At 37.4% G+C, this 8,927-nt stretch overlaps 1 protein-coding gene across 3 annotated transcripts in view; it reads left to right on the top strand.

Annotated features, from left to right (window-relative positions):
- Positions 1-2,180: 2,180 nt before the first annotated feature.
- Positions 2,181-8,927, top strand: part of LOC129261074 (uncharacterized) — a 44,536-nt gene continuing 37,789 nt past the window's right edge. Inside the window, exon 1 of one of the 3 annotated variants that reach the window (XM_054899106.2) lies at positions 2,181-2,497. The gene's annotated coding sequence lies outside the window, so the exon portion shown is untranslated. The other 2 variants (XM_064099263.1, XM_064099264.1) reach the window with 2 other exon arrangements.

The raw sequence follows: 8,927 nt of genomic DNA, 5'->3' as shown, positions 1-8,927 counted from the left end.
TTTCACAAATCAAATGCTGCGAGCGCAAAGCGCGAGCTGAAAATTTAGGAAATTCAGACCTGAAGAAGGGCATTTTAAGGCTTGTTTGTAGGAATTCACTACGACCCTACGTATTTCACTAAATAAATGATGCGAGCGCGAAGCGCGAGCTGAAAATTTGTGATATTCAGATCAGAAAAATTGACATTTTAGGGACCGATTTTAGGAGTTCATGAAGAGCAGAAATCCCACCAATCCACTAATTAATGCGAACTTAGCACGGACAGGAAATGTTTTATATTAAGACCTTAAAATAGGGCAATCACTTTAAGTAGTCATGAAAAAGAAGAATATGTCACTACATAAAACAATAATAACTCGAATTGCGAGGAAATATTTTTGCTGTATATTGATTTGAAAACGGGAGGTTTTAGTACAACATCATTATACAGTATATCTCGTTAAACAGTCTATGCGAGCAATGAAGCTAGACACAATGAAGCAAATAATGTTTCATAAAGTTACGAAAAATGCTTCTTATGTAATATATAACATAATACAATATAACATTTCTTTCAATAATTTTTTCTTTCCCCACTACGTTTCTCTTCCTTTTTCCCTCTTTTTCTCCTTTTCCCCGTTTTTTTTTTTTTTTTTTTTTTTTTTGCTAGCCGATTGGGGGGGGGGGGGGGGGGCACGTGCCCCCCATGCCCCCCCCCCCTTAGTTACGCCACTGATAGTAACAGTACCTCTCAGCCAATCAACATCAGAGAAAGATGTCAGATCTGACAACTTAATTGTCTGATGAAAATGTTGATGAAACACTCCCCAGGACCCTTGCCTGCAGACCGGCTGCAGACTACATATGTTCCCACTGGGCATTTTACCTGACATTACCCGGGTTGTAACAGGTAATAACATGGATATTACTACGGTAACAACAGTGGGTAATAACAGGGAAATAGTAGACCAATTCCTTCCCTCTTATTACCTGGACCTGATATTACTCCATTTACCCAATATTTCTCAGTATGATGTAACTACTATTTCCAGCATTTTAATGATATCACCACCTCATATTACTCTGTTTACCCAATATTACCCAATTAATGTCGGCTCATTAAAAAAACAATTAGTGTCATTAGGGTCATTGAAGCACATTTTTACAACTCCATACTCTAAGCCATATCATCTTATCCTATCCTAAAATCCTATACATCCTAATCCTAATCCTATCCTACACCTATCCACCAAACCCTGTCATTTACTTCTATATATTGAGCGAGTTTACAACACTTGACAAATTATGGTTAACAATTATTCAACCCTAAAACATTTTTCTAAAATTAATGTCATGATTATGACTAATATGATATATAAACTACACATTTTTCTGAAAATTTTCTGGGTGGAATAATTGCATAAACATAAACACATTAATTATTACAGCTATATTAGCTAAAATTTTGGCCATTTATTGTAGTAATGAATATTCATGAGTATAACTAATATTCCCAGCATTTTCCTGATATTACCATCTGATATTACTCCATTTACCCAATATTAATGGGTTCCGCATGGGCCTGTTGGAGGTCTCGTTTCCATCTGAGTCCTATCTGGGCACCATGTGGGTTCAAGTATATGTTTTCATCTGGGTTCCATGTGGGCCCATATGGGACCCAGATATCCCAGATAAAAACCGTATGTGATCCAGATACTTTGCTGTCTGGGAATGGAAGCGTTTCAACATTACCCATTACCCCTTATCAACCTGTTTGTAACTGGGTAAAATGTTGGTTTCATCAGGGTGATAACAGTAATTTTTTGGACTTTGAAAATTTCGCTGGGATTGCTGTAAGATTGCTCTTATTACTATAAGTTTGCAATGTTATAACCAATCAAAGTCATTCAACATTACCCTTATTACCCCTCATCACCCTGTTGTAACTAGGTAAATGTAGGTTTCATCAGGGTGATAACAGTAACAGGTATCAACAGGAATTATAATTTCGGTAATAACATGGTAATAACGGTAATATTTGGTGTTACTCAAATTTCCGGGTGATATTACCGGTAATAACCGGTAAAATTGGTAATCGGTAACAAATTGCCCAGTGGGTTGGTTGAATATGTAGCCACCGATATATTAGGTCGATTGCTCAGCTATAGACAGGGTCCAATATAGGGGAATATAGGCCCGCAATTCGGCCGCAATTACCCAATTCGTGATTTGTCAGATACATGCGAAAATTCACACAGCGCTAACTCTCGTTTGAACGATATATTGCGGTTTCACACCATCAACCACGGGCAACCACGTGGCATATTGAAATCGTGGATATTTTGCCGCCAAAAATTATGCCTATATATCCCACAATGCAATGCAAGTCGAAAGTCGAGTATCGCAATATGGCGAATGTACGGAGAGGGAAGTGAGTTGAAAATCACATCACAGTATCACGAAACGACGGAACTTAGTTGTCGCAGTTAACTCGCGAGTCTACCTGCACATCCTAGGGTATGCTCGTGATTTATTTTCCTTCTTACAGTCTTTCGTTTGATTATTATCTCCCGACTATTTATATTCGCATAATACGTTCCAAATTGATTTCACTTTCAATGCGCCATATCACAGTAGGAACTACGTGCGGGCTACGTGCGTGAAAGCACGTGGTGTATGGCCGCAGCCAGTAACCAGTACGGTATTGCCTCAACCGTAGGCCGTGTACGGCCCGCACCCGGCATGGCAGCATGCTCCGCAGGGTCCGGCACGGCATGCAGATTTCGAGGTCGATAGTACATTCATGATTTAGTTGCCCTTATTACTTACTTGAATTTACTTGGATGTTGAGACGTACGGTAAAGCAATGTGCCCCTTGTTGATTTTCTTATCTTTACTATAGACTTTGATAAAGTAGGCCTAGAGTTACTTCAATCAGAGGATGGTTGTGCCAAATTTTTCAAGTCCTGATTTGAACTGATTCAGACTAGTAGTTGCACTTACAACTGACTCAGGCAGAGAATTCCAATTATTGCAGTTCCTCAAACGGCAGATCTTATAATGCAGATAATACGGCTTTCTCTGGTTGCGGCTTCAAATGTGAATGAATAAAAATGACACAAGCACATAAACTAGTAGTAGTACTAGTACGATAATATGCCAACGGCAGTCTGTACTTTACAGGAAGCAAAAAAATAATGTTTTGCCAGGCCATATGATATTGATGATGCCAATCTTGCAATCAATTTCAGTTAGATCCAGCCTCGAGTCCTCTCTAAACTTTTTTTAATGAATTGTCAGACTTGGCTAGTCTAGGTACATGTTGGATGTAACTGTATCTAATTGGATGTAGTACATGGTCATTTTTTGCAAAAGCAAGTCAACTTGAAGTTGAATGAAATGCGCCTGGATCTGAAATTGCTATAGGTCTGCATTTACCTTTTTTTTGGGGGGGGTACTCAATGGCGGCTGAAGCCCCAAAAATTATGGGGGACCAGCAAAAAAATTTGACAAGCCAAAAAAAAAAGGTTATCAACTAAAATTTTAGGGGGGGATCGTCCCCCCACCTCAAATTTAGGGGGGACATGTCCCCCCCCCCCGCTTCCGCCGCCTATGGGGGTACTCTTCAAATGTACTGTATGCCTTTTGTCTTTTACTATTTTCAATAGGAAGAGAACTTCTTAAGTCTAGGCAGTTGAATTATAATTATGACTTCTACACCGTAAGGGTTAATGCTACAGGCAGCGAGAAACAAAAAATCTTGATATTTTGGGGATATTTTTCATATCTGGACTTGGAACCTAGGGATGGCCTTACACAGCTGGGGATGGGAGCAGAACTTTGCCAATTAGAAATTCTGTAACCTAGGCTAGGACCTATGTTTTTATACTGAAATTGTTCTCAAAATTTACCGAAAGTGTGCATAAAATCCTTCCATTTCACCTTAGTAAGAAAAGCCAAAAGTGCTCCCATTACCAGTTTGATTGCTTCATTCCCTTTCTTTTGAGCCTTTTGAGTTTCTTCAAAAAAATTTCCTCGTCATCCCCCAGGAAAATAATTGAGCATACGCCAACTTAGACATAAGAATATGCCTTTACATATTTTATTCCCCTCAAAATTTTTTGTAGCTTACCTATTATTTTAGGAATATAATTTTTGGCTAATTTATGCCTAGATTTACTCTCCTCAGTCTCCTGAAGGAACCACTCTCCAATAGGCAATCATGTAAATTTCAGCCACATTGGGAGTGGAATAGCCATATATTTGATCTCGTCGTCGTTGTTGTTTTAGCTTATACGACGCGTATCATTCAGCAGTGAATATTTGTGCCAAATCTTGACATTGCCATTCATACTCTCACTCTCGGACTTCACTCATATCAAACTGTACAGGTAGCTAATTAGTTGGACTGGGGGAAGGTAGTTGAATAATGACATCGAGATCAAAGCTACTTCTGTTGATTTCCTCCAGTCCTGGAGAACTGCGGGATCCAGTGGATATGCAGAAAAAGGTGGTTTGATATACTATAGATACATTTATGAAAGACAAGATAGCTAGGCTGTGGAACATATCACAAGACTGTCTAGTTCTTTAATATTCACCATCAAAGACAAGCTCAAGCAAGAAATGAAGAGAGTAGTATTGAAGTTGGGGAGCTGAAGCAACAGGTACTTTAGGCCTGCTATTTGCATTATACTTTATAGTGTCCAATTCAAGAAGTATCAGTATTTGTAATAGCTGCTGCCGCTTTCAACACTGGAGAACTTTATAGAGAGGAAGATTGGAGAGGAACCTTTTCCTTCCATCCGTATTCGTATAGAGGGTACATTCTCCTATGAGGTGGGTATTAGTGCTGTAGCTGAACTGCTGAACAGAAGTTTGCCGAACTTGGCACTCCCGAACCAAACACAGAGACCTGGTTCGGTGGTTCGGTTACAAAAAAGTTAGGCTCATTCATTTTTTCCAAGTATTATTAAATAACATTTAACGGCAGTTACTCCCAAGTATAAAATAAATAACATTTTTATTGGTTAGTGATTGTGCACAATAAGAACTCGACACAAAATACTTTTTAAGATCCACTATGAAAGCTTCCGTCTCGTCTTTGATTGAATTGTTACACATTTATCAACTTCAGAATTTTTTATAAACATGAATATATTTTTTCTTCATAAAATGATGGGACATTTGAAGCTAAACTTGGTATAAAAAGTGAAGTTGAATTATATGCTGCCGTAATCGATTGTGATTGTAATCGTTCATAATCGTGTTCAATAACAAAAGAAAAAGATGACATGAATTCCTTCTTTGTGACTAAGTAATGGTAAATATATTTCACCTTCTGAAATGTCCATATTATTAATATCAACAAAAATAAATAAACAAGAGATGAGGGTAGAAAAAACAGAAAAGATAAAAATTCAAAGCAATTCAACGCATGTTCCCTGATTGCGTTCCGGAAATGGTTGATAAGGAAAATTGAAACAGGAAGTCCAAACAACCTGCTCTCGGCTGCTATTAAATACTGGTAAAATTCATATTCAAAATTTGAAATGTTTTTCCATTGTCAATATTTTCTAAAAAGTGATTTAATCTGGTCAATTACTGAAAATAAAATGATAAATTATCGGTTTCGTCTTGGTTCTAAAGATCAATGCCGAGTGATTTCACAACACTAAAATATTACAGTCCCATGTACTCATTTTCGTGTTGGAAATGTGTTTGAAGTCACGTAGCATCGATCTTTTCAGGACTAAGAATGGACTGATATTTTATATTTTTATTGATTGACCAGATTTTACACTTTTCTTAAAATATGGACTTCCTAAAACATTTCCTATTCTTTGGAATATGAATTTTACAAGGATAATAACAGTTGAGTGGAGGTTGTTTGTCTACTGTTTCGACATTCCCAATCAACACTTTCCAATCGGAGAAGCTGCGTTTGCAATGACATTGTAATCGATCATAATCATGAAAAAAAATGTTCTGTTCTTTGAAATTCTGTTTCTGTCCTCATTCTCTTGTTTTCAATATTTTTTCTTTGGTATTTTTATTTATTTTAAAAATGAAACTAAAAAGTAGAAATCACTCTTTATTTTTGTTTAGGAGAATGAAACCTTCAGAACAAGATAGCTTGTGTGAAAACAGAAAAATCAAAGAAACAGATCAACAATATTTTAAGAAAAATTGGACAAATAATGAGAAGGTTATGAGCATTTGAATCTTGCGATCACTAATGATATGGAGATCCTCACATTGGCAATGCGGCAAAGATGTGTGATGTCACCTGTGAACAACTCCCCCCATTACTTTAGTATATATTTCACTTAAATTGCCTCTTTTATCACATTTATCAGTAGATCATGTGTTCTTTCTACAGGAGGGCAGGTAATACATATTTTTAAAGAATACATCATGGATAAAGAGTTTGTATCACCATAAGAAAAAGGAAAAAGAGACATTTTTTGGGTATTTTATAGTCCATCAAAGGGAAAGTTGTTCACAGGTGACATCACACATCCTTGTCGCATTGCCAATAGGAGGATCTCCATAGCATTAGTGATTGCAATATTCAAATGCTCATAACTTTCTCATTGTCCGATTTTTCTAAAACTTTCGTTGATCTGTAACTTTGATTTTTCTGTTTCGACAAAAGCCTACTCATTCCAAAGGTTTCATTCCCCTTTAAAGAAAAAAATAAATCAAAGAAAGTTATAATGCAACAACTTTTATAACCATTCTTTTTTAGAAACAAAATTCATTATAAATATATGACAGATCTTTGATGTGATAATCTGGCTGAGGGTTGGCGATCCTTTGTTTTATATGTTAATAATTTAATTTGGCATTCATTGACGAACCGAACCAAAGTTCAGAAAAAATTGCAGAGTCCTGCCGAACCGAACCCGAACATGCCGCCTGACTTGCAGCACTAGGGTTAATACAGTCTCATCATTGATATCGCAGTAGCAGATGCTGTTTTGCCGCCTTTCAATCTTAGTGAGCATACACAGAGCTGTTACTGAAATCCTAGCACTTTATGGGTTAATGTGACTGAATTTCGATAACAAACTAAAGTACAGGAATTTGTATGATACACCAATGTTTACATTACATTGTATCTACAGTGTATTTATTTTTGCTTGTTGAATAGTGCCATCCGTTGTCCATATTTCAATAGTAATGAAGTCATCTAATTTCCTTTAATAGACAAAGTCCTACTTAAAGTGACTGGCTTATATAATCTGGATATACATGTATGCAACTACTACTAGACTATTTAAGGCCGTGTTTATGCTTCCACTTTTCAGGCCAGAATCAGCGTTTCCAAACGTGATTAGTCCAAAACACGGTTGCGTCCATGCTTACTTTCATATAAACGCTGTTTCAAAACGCCGATCGTAAACTCACAAAAAGGTGCGTTTATAAACGTCGTTTGACCAGAATCTGGCTTGAATGACGTCATTTGGTGCATGCTTCCGGTGAGATGAAAATCCGCAGGCAAATACAGTCGCATTGCTCCATGGTCGCATGTTACCTCCACGGAATTACCTCTCATCTCCCTTGTTATATTTGCATGTGTGATAATTGATTTAAGTACTATCACTAGTATTTGTCATCACGATGAATGTTGAGGGACATGAGTTATAATAAGGAGACATCGCCAGATGCCCATAAACAAATATATGTTGCAGTATTTTATAATGTATACTTTAATATTCTTTATTTTTTCTCAATATTATCCTCACCATGGTGGAAAATATATGGCTATGTCAAGTAGCTCCATGCAATGACTAAAATATCGGAAATTGTTTGATGTTTGAATAACAGTCAACGTACCTTCCCCATAACAACTCTCGGAAAAAAAAACTTTCGAAAAAGGGCGCGCCCAATTTAGCCTCGCTTTTCTGCTCAACGAAAATTACGATGCGAAGCCAGCTGGAGTTCGTGATTTCGCCTCTGAAAAGTGAAGCATAAACAGCACTCCCAGAACCACGTTTACGATCGGCGTTTTGAATCGACGTTTGAAAACGCTGATTCTGTCCTCGCAATGGAAGCATAAACACACCCTAAGATGCTACAATACATGTTGTAGTTGACCAGTCGGTTGTACAATGCTTTGAAAAGACAATTGGAAGAGCAGGTACATGTATGTAGTTTGCACTGAATGTAGCCTTGCAAGCATGTGATAATTACATGTCCATGGTCGTTCCGCAGTCAAGTGGTTAAAATTACCCAAAGTGTACAGTTGGAAATTTACACAGAAATGGGTGCATGGGACCATGACCATTTCTCTGGGCCAACAGTACACAAAAAAGGATTTGTGGGACCATTGATTGTCAGTTTTCTGCACTGGCTCAGAATCATTGATTCATTGTATCAAGCATGCAGATAGAAATGCCATCTTTTGATGATGGTTTACATTTGAGATGCAGTTAGCTACATGTACATGATGTACATGTAGGTATATGTACATGTACACATTCTGAAGACTGCTATTCAGTTGAAATGTCAATTTGTCTGTTTCCCTATTCATCTCTTTATCACCAGTGCTAGAAACGTTATAGGCCCTTATGTGTTAAGGGCTCAGACTTGTGTAACAGTGGCATGCTCATTATCTGCACCATGTACGAGTTTTCATGTACATGTAAATGATTTAAAGGAACAATTTACCAGGATACTATAAATGCATTGATCAGTATTGCTAACTACATGTATGTATCTGAATCTGAATGGTTGAGTCAGCAAAATGTTGTTGATGGACACGTCCACGCTAATGTAGATGACAAGTACATGTATATGAACAATAGGCCTACAGTTATCCTGCTCTCTTAGTTCTTCCAATTATGGAAAAGAGAGCAAAATATGACATGTATGACTGCATACATGTGGATCGCATGTACATGGGCCTGAAAAAAATCATGCAGTCAAGTCGGGGGAAAAA

This window comes from Lytechinus pictus, chromosome 5, assembly GCF_037042905.1.
Source record: "Lytechinus pictus isolate F3 Inbred chromosome 5, Lp3.0, whole genome shotgun sequence".
NCBI classification, from domain to species: Eukaryota; Metazoa; Echinodermata; class Echinoidea; order Temnopleuroida; family Toxopneustidae; genus Lytechinus; species Lytechinus pictus.
Note: the sequence above shows the minus strand (reverse complement) of the source record. Positions and strands in the feature narration are given on the sequence as shown.